The sequence below is a fragment of the Labeo rohita genome, chromosome 18 (genome assembly GCF_022985175.1).
Source record: "Labeo rohita strain BAU-BD-2019 chromosome 18, IGBB_LRoh.1.0, whole genome shotgun sequence".
Lineage (NCBI taxonomy): Eukaryota > Metazoa > Chordata > Actinopteri > Cypriniformes > Cyprinidae > Labeo > Labeo rohita.
The window spans coordinates 22,899,868-22,917,285 of record NC_066886.1 but is presented as its reverse complement, the minus strand read 5'-3'; the positions used below and the strand labels follow the sequence as shown (position 1 = coordinate 22,917,285).

At 37.2% G+C, this 17,418-nt stretch overlaps 2 long non-coding RNA genes across 2 annotated transcripts; one reads left to right on the top strand and one right to left on the bottom strand.

Moving 5' to 3' along the window:
• Nucleotides 1-9,324: 9,324 nt before the first annotated feature.
• LOC127181027 (uncharacterized) lies at nucleotides 9,325-10,051 on the bottom strand. The gene is made up of 3 exons (XR_007829721.1): nucleotides 9,984-10,051; nucleotides 9,505-9,598; nucleotides 9,325-9,404 (listed from the first exon to the last, which is right to left on the bottom strand). It is a non-coding gene; the product is annotated as an uncharacterized LOC127181027 (long non-coding RNA).
• Nucleotides 10,052-14,458: 4,407 nt separating this feature from the next.
• LOC127181004 (uncharacterized) lies at nucleotides 14,459-15,874 on the top strand. The gene is made up of 2 exons (XR_007829719.1): nucleotides 14,459-14,884; nucleotides 15,492-15,874. It is a non-coding gene; the product is annotated as an uncharacterized LOC127181004 (long non-coding RNA).
• Nucleotides 15,875-17,418: the final 1,544 nt, after the last annotated feature.

Genomic DNA, 17,418 nt, shown 5'->3' with positions numbered 1-17,418 from the left:
GAGCTGAGTGAACAACCCCGGAGGGTGGATTTTATTGACAATACTTTTGAATAAAGTGCAGAAATAAGGTTGTGCTGGCGTGGCTGGTGCTCGGTGTTGCTCTCGTGTAGGTGAAAGTGGGTGTCCAGGCGTGCTCCTTCGTGGGCTGTCGGTCACTCGCTGCTTTCTGCCAAAAGAGAGAACAGAGGTTAGCGTCCAGCACATTCAGCGTAAGACAGAGGTCTGTCTGGCAGAGCGGGTTGGCGGCTTTTAAAGCCGTGTGCTGATGAGGAAGCAGCCGTGACCGATCAGCTGTGATGACGGCGTGCAGCTGTAGCTTGTTGGTTGCCAGGGCGACGCTGATGAGCCCGGAGACACTTGTCACAACATATATGTATATATATATATATATACATTATAGAAGAACTTTAAAATGTACAAAATTTGTGGGACACTCTTAAACCCTTTAAACATGGCTGTCCCATCTAGCCTTCACTGTTTATTCTGGCTACAGAGATGTCGGTATAGTTGGAATAGTTCTTTTTCCAAATTTTCATGTTTAAAATTTAATATTGGCAAATGTGAAATTATTACCATACAAGTCAAGTGTTAAATATTTAGCCATACACATTTCTAAAGATGAGATCATGAATGATGGAATGAAGGTAGACTTGCATAGATGCAAAGGGATGTGTCCATTTTTGAAGAAAACTCAAATGGAGAATCCTTTCCGTGGTCTTTCGTCTGCTCGCCACCAGGGGTCGCCTTTGCATTACATTGATTCTCACACTACACCAGTGGTTCCCAAACTGGGGAGCACGGAGTTACGATAAGAGGGGCATGGCAAGGCTAGTGTACAGCTGATTTTTATAGAAATTCGAAAGAGATAAACGGCCGAAAATATCTGCCGCGCAGTCCGGCAGAATATTTAGCACGCACCACTCAATGTGTGACGCTCCGCTCAATATTCCGCTCTATGAATGTGCGTTTCGTTGAGTTGGTCACTGCCCATATGAATGCTCCACTCGTGTACCGCTTACGCTCAATGGAAATACAAAGACCGCTCAAATAACGCACCGACAGAAAATTTCTATGTATACCTGTTTGCAATAGCATCGCATACTGTGCTGTACCATGCTATAGTACTGCTGTACTGGACAACGCTGGTAAAATGGCGCTACCCTCTTGTGACAGTATGCTCTGCTCACATGCTCTGATAATAATAGCTTTGTAGGACTATACATACATGCTTATTATACGGCTACTTGCCACATGTAAATAATTAAACACAAAATATAAATTTCATCATATTTTATTACCTCAAGACGACTCACAGTACCCACTGCCCCTGGTGAAAAAACCAGCATATGCTGGTATGTTTTGATGCTGGAATGCTGGTTAGATAGGTTTTGATGCTGGTTTAAGATGGTCCTTTGCTGGTTTATGCTGGTCTTTAGCTGGTTTAAGCTGGTCCTTTGCTGGTTTATGCTGGTCATGTTGCTGGTCAAGGACCAGCATGAACCAGCAAAGGACCAGCATAAACCAGCATCAAAACCTACCTAACCAGCATTCCAGCATCAAAACATACCTACCAGCATATGCTGGTTTTTTCACCAGGGGCAGCTGTCTGTTATCAGTTGTAGCGGTTTTTGTCGTAAAATAACAGACCACTAGATGGTGCAATTGATATCACACACTGAATTTTAATTATTACCTTTCAAATAAATCCTTCTGAAGTTGTGTTTATGCTTATGTGTAAATGTGGGGTGGGGCCTGATTTTTTTTTTTTTTTTTTTTATTCTGCAAAAGGGGGGCCGGCAGAAAAAGTTTGGGAACCACTGCACTACACGGACTGTTACATTCCACCCCGGAGTACATTTCCCATGTTCCATTTCACTAATTAGGGATTCACCTGCATTTTAAACCCGGATTTTGTATCTAATTAAACAATTTAATTACAATTTAATACAATATTTAAGTTTGACTGCATTGCTTATAAAATATAAGTAGATATAATTTATAGACATATTTGAACCTGTGAATAAACTTAAGTTTAATTAACTCGTATTATGAAATTTATCTCCTGACCACGCCTCCTCCACACCGGGTAACAACGAGTAACAACGCTATTTTGCTAGTGTAATTGTGTATGAATTCAAGCTGTGGATGAAGGTGGAAATTTGGATTTAGATAGTTATATTGACGTTGTGTTCCGCCATTTTTCTTTTATCACGTCCCTCGAGAAACTGTTTGTGATCGGCAAAAATTGTTGTTTGTCTAAACGACGGGGCATTTCTCTCCGTTGCTAGCTAATGTTCTCACTCGCCTACGCTTGAACCCCTGACCGGCGAATGACAAATGTCGTGAGCGCGAATCTCTCCGCTCGCACGCGGATTTCCTTTGCTCTTGCACAAAACCGGACGCGCGCTCTCAGATTCACGCTGCTCTCGCCCAGAGAGATTGCGCGCACTTAAAACGTGTCTCTCCTCTCTCTGAAAGTGTGCGTATGCGCGCTCAAACTGTGTCCTATGCACTTGCAAATCTCTCCGTGCTCATTCGCTAGAAAATAATTCTTTTCGCACCTGGATTAAACGTTTTTCCAATAGTTATCATTATGCACTTAAAAAAAAAAAAAAAAAAAAAAAAAAAAAAAAAACACATCTCAAACCAGATTTTAGTGCCTTTCCTTTATTCTTTTATTGTTGTATTTTTGTTTTAACATACACTGGTTATTGTACTTCGTTTTACTCTTTTATGTATGTACAATCAAAGATGGATCTTTAATTCATTTCTAGTTTAATAATATTTAGCAATGTTAATCGAATGACCATTAGAAATTGGGTGCTTTGATGTTTATATATAAATAACCTCTGTCCAACTGGTTGGTCAAAACCCTCTGAGCGATTTATCTAAAAGCAACATATCATAGCCTGTGGCTCTAAAGACTTAATATAAAAGATCACTGTTATGTCATATGTCAGATTTATGAAAATAATTGCAATAAATTCTCAGTTGGTATGTTGGCAATAATAAGTAACAATTTATATCAAATCAACATCAAATGCAAAAATAAGATGTAAATGATGAAAAATATCATCATAGCACAATAAATGCTCTGATAGAATCACTCTTTGGACATTTATTGAATTTTTTTTTTTAATCCAGTGTTCTGATTTATTTGTTTCATGAAAACCCACTAAACTCTTCTCTAAAACAGTGAATATACAGTTATATGACAGTTAAAGGTAATTGCTTTGTCTGCAAATGCATCAAAGCTATAAAATATAATGTAGTGATGTTATATATAAACCGAAGTACCGCATGAACTTCAAGAATCATACTTTTTTGTTTGTTTCGATAAATCGTTCAGAGGGGTTTGACCAAACAAATGCGTTTATTTACAAATCATGCTAGCACCCGATTCTTAGTTATTTCTTATATATATTTGATTAACATGACTATATATTATTAAACTGTGAAGAAATTACAGATCCATCTTTGGAATTCCAGGTTCATTTCCTTATAGCCAATAAGATTTCATATAGAATTTGAATCTCTCAGTCGTAGAAAAATCTGATTGGTTGATAACTTTTGACAATGTTTAAAATAATTATTTTCTAGCAGATGAGCACGAAGAGATTTGCGAGTGCACAGGACACAGTTTGAACGCGCACACGCACACTTTCAGAGAGAGGAGAGACACGTTTTAAGTGCGCGCAATTTCTCTGGGCGAGAGCAGCGTGAATCTGAGAGCGCGCGTCCGGTTTTGTGCCAGAGCAAAGGAAAACCGCGTGCGAGCTGAGAGATTCGCGCTCGCGCATTGTATTAATCTACTTTCCCGCTACAATAATGCGCACTCGACATTTGTCATTAAAATAACGCCATACGAGTTCGACTAACATTTTTTGCCTTTTTCTTTCGATGATTTCTTTTTCACTCGAGGAGCTGTTGTTTGTGAGGAGTGTAAATTTAGTTTTACTCATATAGTAACCGCGACTCCAGCGGAGGAGAGACGATGGTGGAGCTAATATGGTGAGTGCAATACATTAATTTACCACGTTTAATTTAGACATGGCTATTGTTTGAAAGCGTAAGTTTCATAGAAAAGGCTTAAGGCCAGTCTCAGAATAAAATAACATGTTTAATAACATGACAAGCAGTCTTAACTGAAAATACCTTGTAATGACATATTTTAAAATATGTCAGTGCCATTTTCTTCGAACTGAGCTGGATGATGACATCACTGAATTCAATGATGAACTGCCTTTAACTGAAAATTGAGTGTTTACTATTGTCCTTTTGCATTATTGACACACTTATTTCCTATTTAATACTGTAAAGCTGCTTTGTCACAATCTGTATTGTTAAAAGCACTATATAAATAAAGGTAAAACAATAAATAAATAAATAAATAAAATTACCATCTGTAAACTGGAAATTTTCTGAGAGCTGTACAACTTGACCACTGTATCTGACTGCTCCAGATTAATTTAGGCATTGATAGTGTTGCCATAGAAAAGCACAACTCCCAGTCCAATTTTGTCCTCTCAGAATTAAAGTAATTATGACATGGTGTGAATGCAGCATATGACTTTGTGGCAGAATGAAAATAATAATAATAATAATAATAATAATAAATAAATAAATAAATAAATAAATGTGTGTGATTGGAAAAAAACAAGGATTTTTTTTATGCATTACGGCCGAGCGGAAGGAGTAGTAAATTATCCGGAAGTGGATAGGTGTATTTAAGGTGGAGCTGCATGAGAGAGCGGCAGGATTGAGCAAAGCGATGCAGGTCACCTGAATCGACAACAAACGCCATTGCCGCATGGTGGAGACCTCGCTGTGTTTGGGTCGAGTGGATCGTTTTAATCCCGGGTTGCTGAGCGATCATTTTGGTGTGCGTGCTGCACCCCTGAACACCGGCTGCAGAGCGAAACGAGTCTCTGATACTGACGAAGGAAAGCGGGATCGTAAGGTGAATTCCTGTTCCACATCACTTAAAAGTTATATGTTAAGAAAAATTTCCTCCCCTGCCATTAGCGGCCAGCAATCCGCACGTACTACAAACATACACACACACTTTCTGCCTCACACAAACATCGCAAACATACACAAACATTGACGCACGCACTTTCATATGGGGTTCCATTTGTGCCAAAAAAGAGGCGACTGCTTTGTGCTTTGTACTACACGTTTGTCTTTGTCTACAGTTATTGCCTAATTATTCAGGTAAATCAGTATATGTTGACGTGCATGTTGTCTGTTGACGTCCTCTTAATCTGTCGTCCTGTCGTCTTTTTCTCTGTTTTTTTTTTTACTGTTGGTCCTAACTGTCATTTTGTTCTGTCGACCTGTTCTGTCATCCTTACTGTCGTCTTGTTTTGTCGTCTTGTTCTGTCATCCTTACTGTCGTCTTGTTCTGTCGTCTTGTTCTGTCATTCTTACTGTCGTCCTGTTCACCGCGGTCAAGTGAGCCGCCATCTTGATTTGCTGCACGTCTATTAGTGGAATTACGGTACGGAGACAAGAAGCGGCCAAAAAGCTGACGAACATCTATATTTCAGCGGTTAAAATTTAAATGTGCTAGAAAACAGGAGCTGTGTCCGAAACCGCTCACTCGTTCACTCGTTCACTCATTCACTAATCCCTATATAGTAAATGGCCGTTGAGTGCACTATATTAGCAAAGAGTGAACGAAAACAAGTGAGCGAATTCGGACGCTGACGTAAATAGCATGCGCCAGAGTCCGCGGACAATTTCGTTATTAACATACGCCTACCCATCGGTAATATTGGGTTGTTTGTGTTCATGGATTGTGTGTAACTGTTCACTTGTCATGTTTATTGTATTATTTGATATTAAAAAGGGGAAAAAAAAAACCCACTCATGTTTATTATTTTTTCTATTATTATATTGAAAAATAAAAGAGAATAAAAACAAATGTCTCTCAGATTTATTTGTCATTTATTTATCTCAGAATTATGTACATATAACAGTAATACTAATAGAATTAGAAAAATAAATAAATTAAGCATAAAATAACGAACAATTCGAACCTACACAAGTGTATAAACATACGTTATTTTAAAACATTTTTTGGCGGGTTTCTAGTCAGTATCCTCGAGTTGACTCCTGAGGTAAACCAAAATGTACTCTGTCTTGTTAATTTTCGTCCTGGTGAACCTTCTTTTCCTGAGGAGAAGAAAACGGCATTTTTCAAGAAGAGCAACAACTTTAAGGCGTGCTTTGTTAGCTCGAAGATGCCACCTATCGGTAAGATGTTACACAACACACATTCAGCTACTAACCTCTTTAAATAACTTATGATAAGCTTCCAATTCCTGTAAGAAACTTCTTTTTGTTTTGTTTTGTTTTGTTTTTACCAATCCAGTTACCATTGAATTGGGAGAACAAATCTTTTTTTTTTTTTTTTTTAATTGTTAGCTATTTTGTCAATATATGACGTATGTTTTATATATATATATATATATATATATATATATATATATATATATATATATATATTAATAATTTATATAGCTTTTTTTTTTTTTACACATTAACTTATGTTGACATACAGTCAAAACCAAAAAAATGTTCAGACACCAGATCTTTCTATCAAAGTTACCTGACATTATCAAGATGAATTTGTTCTGGCATAGTTTAACTCTTCATATTTTATTACCATTTTCTAAACTACAGTGATAATGTGGGAAATGATGAAGGTGTCTAAATAAATTTTGGTTTGACTGTACATATAATTTGCACAATGTGTTTATTTATTACACAATATGACACATTTTACTTTATAGTATATTTATTTTTTTCAGTTCGGCAATCGAGCTCCATACTGCCTGCTGAACCAACAAGTGCCTGTCCTCAGGTTGTACCTGGATGGGAGAAGTGACCTGAGGCCAGACTTTCGGCTTAACAGGCAAACACTGACCTACCTCATTAACACCCTCCGTGAAGATCGTGACCATGGTTGGGGTCAGGATCTTGAAATTCTTGTCTTCATCTTCTGGCTGGCAAGTGCAACCTCCTACCGGGTTGTGTGCAGAGCATTTGACATGCCCCGTTCAACAGTACATATGATTGTGCACAAAGTGTCCAAAATGCTCCTCCACATCAAACACAAAGTGATCCACTTCCCATCTTTTGAAGAGCTTGAGGAAATCAGCACAGGCTTTGCAAACCTGGCTGGTAGTCCTGTCTTTGGTTCAGTTGCTGGTAGCATTGATGGCTGTCACATCAGAATCAAGCCTCCATCTGCTGATTCCATGTGCTACCTGAACAGGAAGTTATTTTATTCTATCCAGCTTCAAGCACTCTGTGACCACCGAGGAAAATACCTGGACATTTTTGTGGGTTATCCCGGATCAGTCCATGACTCCAGAGTGCTCAGGAACAGCCCAATATACCTGAAGGCACTGTACCCACCAGAAGGATACCACATTTTAGGAGATGGAGGTTTCCCCTGTCTTAGCCACCCAATCTCTCTCATCACTCCATATAGAGAGCCGCTACAAAATGCAAGTCAACGGCGTTTCAACTTCCACCATGCAAAAGCTCGGTCCATCATTGAGAGATCTTTCGGCTGTTTGAAAACACAACGGCGGTCACTTTTCTTCAAGGCCCTTGAAGTGAAGCCAGAATTTGCTCCAGAGGTCATCACTTGTTGTACTATACTGCATAACATCTGCATCACAAACGGTGACATCATTGAGCCAGAAGAAGGACAACTGGATGGTGACGATTTTGATGACCTGCAAGTGAGAGATCCGCAGAGTGGAGAGCACACCAGAGAACGCTTGGCTGCTGCCCTTTCTGCTCCAAATGATGACAATCTTCCTCCAGCCCTAAGACACCATGATTATTTATAAAATCTGTTACAAAAACACAACCACTTACATTATATGCTATAGTTTGATATATTTTACCAATATATGGTTAGTATGTAATTAAACTAAAATTAAATAGTGTAATTATTTTAGGTTGTACATGACATTTTGTCCTCAGTTACTCACCTTCATCTCATTCAAACCTGTATGACTATTTCCCATACATCAAAAGTGAATGGTGACTAAAGCTGTCAGTCCTCAAAACTCTAGCTTTTGTGTTCTGCAGAAAAAGTCATACATATTTGAATGACATGAAGGTAAATAATGCCGACAAATCTAAGTTAAGTTACAGTTAACATAAAACATGTATTGTAGTTCGGAATAAGTACCACGTCATTTTACTGTAATATAATTTGTTAGTATATTTGGATGTACATGATATTGTTAATTGTTAAAACACTGTATATTCTCTTAGTATAAGTAATCCTGTTGAAAAAAAGAAGAGCAAATGTGTCAATTCAAATTATTTATTTTAAATAAAATCTTCACATTTTTTTCAACTATGTTTTCAAGAATTGACAGAAGTCTCTCCTCTCTTCTCTTCTTATTCTCTCTTCTGCTCTTTCAGCTTCCCTCTCTAAAAATTCCAGCACTGGATCCTTATCCTTTCTCTGCCTCTTTGCTGGCCCTGGCTCTCCACTTTCTCTCCTGTCCTCCTGCTCTGCCTCTTCAGGGACTGAATCAGGAGAACTCACTGCAGGAACAATGGATTCTTCCTCTGATGAGGCAATTAGGATGGGGGGCTGGATGGATGGCCTCCCACCTATTGCCTCATCCATCAGGTTGTACCATTTCCATGTTCCTGCAGTGGATTCTCCCGATTCAGTCCCAATACCAGTCGGTGGCTTCCTCAGCTCCTAAGAATAATTTTTATTAATTAAGAGTTTTATTATAATTATAGACCGAAAATCCATACATTAGTCTCGCTAATACAAAAAATGACCTTACAGTTCACACACTCCTGGTAATTAATATTGAATATTAAAGACTGTTGCCTTTTTTTGATAGCAGTGTACAAGTCCCTCAACTGTCCTGGGTGGCTAAGCATGATCTCAACATCAGCCACCGTACTTAAGAATTCAAATGCACAAAGCATGAAACAAAACCAAGGAACTCAAAAGAAAAAGAACTCAAAAGACCTGAAGGATTTTCAGCAAAATAGAGACTCATGCACAACCACGGCAAAGGGCTTAAAATGGTCAAGTACATGATAGAACCAAGGCCATATAAAATTATGAAATTGATAAATTCAGTTATCTTAACTAGAGGAATATGTCAAATAGCTAGCACTACATAAAATAATCTGCAACCTAAATGTACAATTTTACTAATTTAAAAATTATTTAAAAAAATAAACAAACAATAAAAACTATCAGATTCTGCAAAGGGTGTATAGTCAAAAGTAAATCTGTATATAATTATTATATTACCTTGTATGTTTTTTTTAAATTTTCCCATTTTTTGGCCGCTCTGGCAGGGGATACCACCCCCTCCAAGCCGATGTCCTTCAACACTGTTCTGTAGTACAAATAACGTAATGATATACACATTAACAAACACACATGAATTAAACCTCAACTGTATTATTTACAAGAAAAAAAAAATCTTTGAAACTCACTCCCATCCATGCTGAGCAGCGTTTCTCCGGCCAGAAAAGAGATGACCATAGGCTGTTCTTTTTAAGATAAGACGCCTAACATCCTCATCCGTCCCTAAAGTCAAATCAAGTCAAAGTATTTATATACCGTTAGCGCTTATAACAATACAGATTGCGTCTTTACAGTATCTTTACAGTATTAAATAGGAAAATAGCGTATCAACAATGAAAAAGGGCAACAGTAAACAGTCAGTTTTTAAATAAAGCAAATACAAATTCGTTAATATTTGTTAATAATTTTGTAAGACATAGATGAATACTGTAACGTTACATGTGTTCACTAACATAACTGAACAATAGACCAAATTATCATCCGACAATGTTGTAAATGTAAAAGTTCCCACACTAGAAAGTAATTACTGTGCCAACAAATTGCCCCCTATCATTTCGCATCACAACATCTTTATAAAGACTACTTTAAACAATAAAAAGTTACTTACATTTGTAAAAGTTGCCACCTCCAATGTTGCCGTCCGCCATATTTCTTTTTCTTCAACGCTCTATCGCCGTCTCACGTTGAATTTTGGGAAATAGCGCTTGAACGAGTGTACATCGGTTGTACACTCGAAATCAGAATGTATTGTGGGTAAAAAGTAGTGAACGAATGTAGGGAATGAAGTCGTTCACTCAGAATTCGGACAGCACTACAAAATGGCTGACACCCGATATAGTGCACTATATAGTGGATAGGGAGCGGTTTCGGACACAGCTAGGGAAAAGGCATTTACAAAACGTATATATATATTGTTCATTATAGAAGATACAATATTTCGAATACTTTCGAGATATACTTTCGAATACATTATACTGTAAAGTTTTCTGAAAAAATAAAGTTTGTTAAAATACATTCTAACACTGAATGTTTGCTCCTTTTTTTCTACATGCATTATTAAAATTTCTTATTAAAAGTTTCTTATTACTGTCTTAGAAAACTTTACAGTATAATGTATTCAAAAGTAATATAATTGTATCTTCTATAATGAACTATATATATATATATATATATATATATATATATATATATATATATATATATATATATATATATATATATATAGTTCATTATAGAAGATACATTTATATATATAATATACGTTTTGTAAATACTTTTTCCCTGTTTTCTAGCACATTTAAATTTTAACCGCTGAAATATAGATGTTCCTCAGCTTTTTGGCCGCTTCTTGTCTCCTTACCGTAATTCCACTAATAGACGTGCAGCAAATCCAGATGGCGGCTCACTTGACCGCCGTGAACAGGATGACAGTAAGAATGACAGAATAAGACAGTAAGGACGACAGAACAAGACGACAGTAAGGATGACAGAACAAGACGACAGTTAGGATGACAGAATAAGACGACAGTAAGGATGACAGAACAGGTCGACAGAACAAAATGACAGTTAGGACAACAGTAAAAAAACAGAGAAAAAGACGACAGGACGACAGATTAAGACGACGTCAACAGACAACATGCACGTCAACATATACTGATTTACCTGAATAATTAGGCAATAACTGTAGACAAAGACAAATGTGTAGTACAAAGCACAAAGCAGTCGCCTCTTTTTTGGCACAAATGGAACCCCATACTTTCACGAAGCACGTAATTCTTTTTGTTTATTTGTATTTTCTACGAATACAATTTGAAGTGATTGGATAAAAAATGTATTAAGAATCCTCTATTTAATGTGTGTTTTCTTTGTTTCTTTTGTTACTACTTTCTACCACTGTTGTTGATCGTAAGGGAGTGTTGAATCGGCTGAGGTTTTTCACGCACCCGTGATTCTACCACCTCAGAGACACCGTCTTTCATTTTTCAAGTTTCATTGTTTTCTGGACTACAAAAAAAAGACTATTTTTGTTTATTTGTTTTTTGAACTTTGTTGAAAATGTGAATGTGAACAAAAGAACGTTTTTTGTTTAACTCCATACTAATTGTTGAAAATATCACTGTGAAATTGTGAGAAGTTGCGAGAAGTTGCATTTAAACCTAAAGACACAGAATGTAAAGTTTTCTCTTGTTGTTCTTTTTTTTTTTTTTTTTTTTTTTTTTTTTTTTTTTTATATATATATATACATCTTTGAAACTGCACGTATTTTTGTGTGGGAATTTCATTCCAATTATTTTTTTTTTTTGTACCGGTGGCTTAAAGAGCTATCCTGGGTAAGAAAGAAAAAAAAAATCACATTTGACAAGATTTACCTTGTCTGGTGCCCGAACTATTGTTAATTTGCCTAATTTTTGTATATATAGTCAAGTCATTTTGTTAATATATTGATAATTTTCTTAGCGCCCGCCACCGCTACAACTTTGAGTATTTAACAACAGCATTGTCTAACTGACTTGATAATTTGTCATTCTGTTTCTTCCTCCGTTAGGATGCAGCTGACAAGACAGACTCCAGTAAGAATCCTCAGCATTGATCAAGACAGTCCACAGCTCACCTCATCTAGAGTGGGAATCATCTTGGAAGAAAGCTTGGTAATGGATGAACTGACCAATCTCAGGCCTTCTATATCCATTGTTTTCAGACTGATTTCCCTGCCTGCACCTGGACTATCCTAAAGTGTATGAAAAGCATTTTATATTTTATTCAGGAAAAAGTGAGCTGACACCTAAAATTCAGTATTGCCAATATTGTGAGCTCAGAGGGTGGGAAAAACATACAGTTTTGATGCTGTTTGTTGCGATTCTGAGAGAGACTTGTTTGTGTGCTTAACAATAAGCTAATTTGTTGAACTATTTTTATTATTATTATTATATTTATTATTATTATTTATTTATTTATTTTTTTTTTTTTTTTAAATGTTTTATGGGGAAATGTTTTGAGGATATGAAAAATGTATGTTTTGTTGTATTTTCAAATTAACATCTGGAAATGAATTGAATTAAAATGCATGATTGTTCCTTTATTTGTTTGCTTTTTTTTTCTTAATTTTCTAGGTTAACAAATAGGACAAATAAAACAACTGATATAGATTAAACTTGGAAATTAGTATATTTAGCTTAAATATAATAGATATAATAATTGCAAATGAAATATTACAAAACATTTAAAGTTAAACTTTTTAAGTTTACATTACATTACATACACTTTTTTTTTTTTTTTTTTTTTTTTTTTTTTTTTTAGGGCAACCAGTTTCCTCAAATTTAAGTAAATTCAAGTAAATTTAGAGTGTGTAGTCAGTCACACACACTATTTAACACCCACTCAGATCACTGAGTTTTGTTGCGTTTATTTCTCTCCTAGCGATAGCACTTTCCGGAGCCTATATCCGTGTCGTAGTTTTGCCTAGTTCCTAGCTCTATTCCTGTCTAGTCATGTCGTGTTGCCTGATTGCCTGTTTGCTGATCTCCTGCCTGTCTTGGATTTATCTCTCATCTTGTTGTTTGGACTCCGTCTGCTTCTTGTCTGGATTACTGCCTGTTTTGTGGATTACTGTTTGCCTTTCCCCCTGGATTACGCTCGCAATTGATCGACCCTCACCTATTTACTGGACTGCTTGTGTGTCTTTCTCTCAATATACCTGTTTGCTATTGATTTGACCCTGCCTGTGTATGACTATGTCTGTGAATAAAAGCTTGCATATGGATCTGCATGCTTCCTCTGTTCACTCCGTAACAATAGCACAAATGAGTACACCCTCTCTAAAACTTAAACTCAGCAATTACTCTTTACTTTGAAGACAATGTTTCAACAACAACAAAAAAATATATTCAGGAAAATAAGATTTTCTTATCAAAGTGATAAAATATTGTGTTGCAAAAATGAGTACACTCTCCTGAAAGTTACTAAATAAAACTAAAGTATATTGAATCAAAACTTTTAAAGACAAGTAATTTCCTGACAGTTAAAACTGAATCATACTCAGACTTAATGCTATCAACAATGGAACCACTTGGGAGAGAACTGCCAAGTGATTTATTTCTTAGCATAAAAGAGGACAGGAATACAAATGGTCATTTAAGTGTGGAAATATAGCAGAAGTAACACCGACATTCAAAAACAATGGACTTGTGACAAGGCGTTCCATTTAGTGATGAGTGAATTTTTGCTAGAAAAAGAGCAGGTGAAATACCATGCAAGTGTCTCAGAGCCAGCAAATGCGTGATACTTTATGATGATGCAGCTGTAACGATTTGATCCACCGGAGGAGAGTTGTGATGTAAACCCAAGTGCAGTTTATTGAAACAAACGTTTAATCCAAACAATGACTTGACTTGACTTGACTTGACTTGACCAAACTTAACATGAAACAGACTTAGCATGAACACCCAGGTGAAAAAAAGTGCACTAAAATATATTTTATTTAAGTACACTTAGTGCACTTCCCTAATGTACTTAAAGTGCTCTATTTTCACGCACTAATTTTGTACTTGATATAGTAAACGTTGTTCTTTAGTACTTAAGATAAACTTAAAATCATCTAAGTGTACTCAACTGTGCTATTTTGAGACACCATGAAGATGAACTAAAATGTGCTTTTAACATACTCTCTTAGCAATATTTTAAAAATGTATTTTGTTACCACTTTTAATACAATTGGAACATATTTCATAAACCTTTAAATTATACATTAAAATACACTTATTAATTATAGAAAATATACAAATAATATATAATAAACAGGGCTCGACAATAAGGAGTGCCCGATGGCCCAGGGCCAGCATGAAATGGCGAATGTAAAAACAGAAAATGTATGTAATACCAAAATACAAGCAATTATCTGTAAATTTAATGGTGGGACTTTAAAATACAAAAAAATATTTGTAAAACAACAGGTGTTTCATTTTATAATGAAAAAAAGGTACAATTATGTAAAAAAAAAAAATAAAATAAATAAAAAAAATAATACAGACATTTACCTGTAAAATTACATTAATGTGGCAAGGTGGATGACGTAATTCAGTTTCATTGGCTCATTGGTGTATGATTGTCACCCACCATAGCCTATTGGAAGTGGCTCTGATGGTATTTTAAGGCTGGAGTTAGATCACCTGGTGTGCGTCACGACTAGGACCGCCCATACTGAGTGCGCTGGTGTAGACGGTGCGTGGTTTCTTTTGGTCTGTAGCTGTTTGGCTAATAGATGTGAGCATGTGGATTTTAAATGTAGACTTTCTCTTTTCTCAGTGCGTTTTATGCTTGGTTGGGTCACAGACTGTCCACTGCATGTCAGGTATGTGTGCGAGTCGTTTTACCTACTGTTGTTTCGGCGTCGGGTGATTAATTATCTGTTTAACTCTTAGCCGTGAAATCAGTGAAAAGTCTTCCTGCATGTTAATTCGTTATGAGCTGTGAGCAACTATACACTTCGTGTGGCACGAGGAATTGCTTTGGGTAAGCGTAATCAATCTGCTTCCTCTTTTTCACAAGACAAGTATTTAATTAATAATTCTTCTTTCTTAGTGCGCTGAGCTGTCTCTCTCGTCGCGTTTCTTGAAGGCGGAAGTGTTTATACCCGTCGTTAAAGGAGGACGCGCTGCTGTTTTTCCTGCTGTTTTTTTGTACTGTGTTTCGTTTTCTTTTTGTTTTTGTAGTTGAATGTCAACTGGTGTCCAGTCGAACTTCAGTTGTGCTTCTGTTTGCTGCTTAATTGCCAAATACACTAACGGCTCCGAGTTGCTCTACTACTATTAAAGGGCTGGTTTACATCTGGGGCATCATTAATGTCATCGCTTGTGCCCTGATAAGTGTTTCCACGCTATTGTAGGGGAACTCTGACTCTAGGACCTGCTACAGTGAGCATTCGGACTGTTGCATTCATTTCATTTTGTGTTGTGTTGTTTATATCATTGTTTACTAGTATTTTGTTTTGTATATTTTCAATAGTTTAAGTTTGATATTGTAATAGTGTTTCTTTATAAATGTTTTTGTTTACTTTGATGGAAATATTTCCACTGTATTGTTGAATTTAATTTGTTTTGTTTGTTTTGGTGTATTTTAGGCACTGCCGGCCTGAGGCTGGGAGGCTAGCTAGCTAGCTTGGAGTACGGGTGGTGGTGCAATTGTGTGGAGTGCAGTGCCGCTTGGATTCACCTCTCACGGTGTGTGTGTGTGTGTGTGTGTTACACGAATTCACAGATAGGGTCTTCACTCCATCTAGCCTGCCCCTGCCGCTGGAAAGCCTGTGTCTTTTATTATTTCTTTTTTTTTTTTTTTTTTATTTTTTTGTTGTGAGTATTTTCAAATTGACATCTTTAGTTTGTCCAGTACACAGAGCTTTTGATTGTGACAGTGTTTGATTGTGACCTGACATTTGACATTGATTATCATTGAACATTTTAACTATTTATGGTGATTTGAATAAAGTCTTTTGTACATTGTTCACACGTCTCTCTCGGATCACTTCAGCCTACGAACCTGTGTCCTTTATTTTGGTTATTTCCCCGTTTCCTTACGGGGTGGCGTAGTCGGATTGTATTTGGGTGTGTTCAAACGTACTTCCAACGTTGTCCCCCCCTCCCTCAGCATTGCCACATTAATTTTTTAAATACCTGTCTGTGATCGCAGGGGTTTCGTGTCAAATACCTCTTATATTACAATAACTCCAGATACCCGTCCACAATCGCAGGGATTTTGTGTCAAATACCTTTTAAATAATATAACTTCAGATACCTGTCCGCAACCAAAGGGGTTTTGTGTCAAATAACTTTTATGTTACAGGAACGTCAAATATCTGTCTGCGATCTCAGGGGTTTCGTGTCAAATAACTTTTATATTACAGTAAACTTCTTTTATATTACAGTAACTTCAAATGCCTGTCCACAACTGCAGGGTTTTCGTATCAGATACCTTTTATATTACAATAACTCCAGATACCTGACTGCGAACGCAGGTGTTTCATGTCAAATAACTTTTATATAATATAACTCCAGATACCTCTCCGCGATCGCAGGGGTTTCATGTCAAATAACTTTTATATTATATACAGTAACTTCAAATGTCTCTCCGGAATTGCAAGGGCTTCGTATCAAATATCTTTTATATTACAGTAACTTCAAATGTCTTTCCGCAATTGCAGGGCTTTCGTATCAAATACATTTTATATTACAATAACTCCAGATACCTGACTGCAAATCGTCTCGGTTACGTATGGTAACCCTTGTTACCTGATGGAGGGAACGGAGACATTGTGTCAAGTTTACAACACTAGGGGTCACTCTTGGGAGCCCAAACACTTCTGACAGTTTTGAGAAAAGGCCAAAATTGGGTGTGCAGATTTGCATAGCTGGCCACACCCCGGACATCCGGGTATAAATAGGGCAGTGCATGCTCTGCTCACTAGTTCTGTTCTGAGGAGTCGAAGCGTCTCAACTCACTCAGAGGCAGTCCGGAGTTGTGGCATGGAGGACACTAGGGGTCCCTATATAAGCACGCCACAACTCAGACCACGTCACGAGGAGTGCTCGGGCGCAGACAGTAACAAGCCAAAGTGTTAACATAAGTGCAGCTCACCTCTTCGTAACCTTCCAACGTCCAAGAACTGACCTGTCACAGGCAGTGTCCTGCAGCCGGGCCTTTCCTCAGTGGAGCGGCTGGGTGTCTTGAGAACGTTGGGAAAGTGACTGTTTCCCGTAGGAAAAAGGCACTACGGAGATCACAACCTGCCCAGAGGGGGGGTAAAAAAGTGAATATCATTGAAAGAAGAGTTAGCAAGGATTCTTGTAGGATTCTTGTAGCGAGTTCCTCCGCTAAACCCAGCTACGTCCAGAAGTGGCAAGTGATGGAGAGGATGTTCAGGGTTCACGCCAGGAAACCTACTGAAACTAGAGAAGCGTAATCACCGTGAGGGGAAGCACCTAAGCAAGCACTACACCAAACCAGAGTGCTGAGTCAAAGAGCTTGCATTCAAGACTCTTAGCAGATACTGG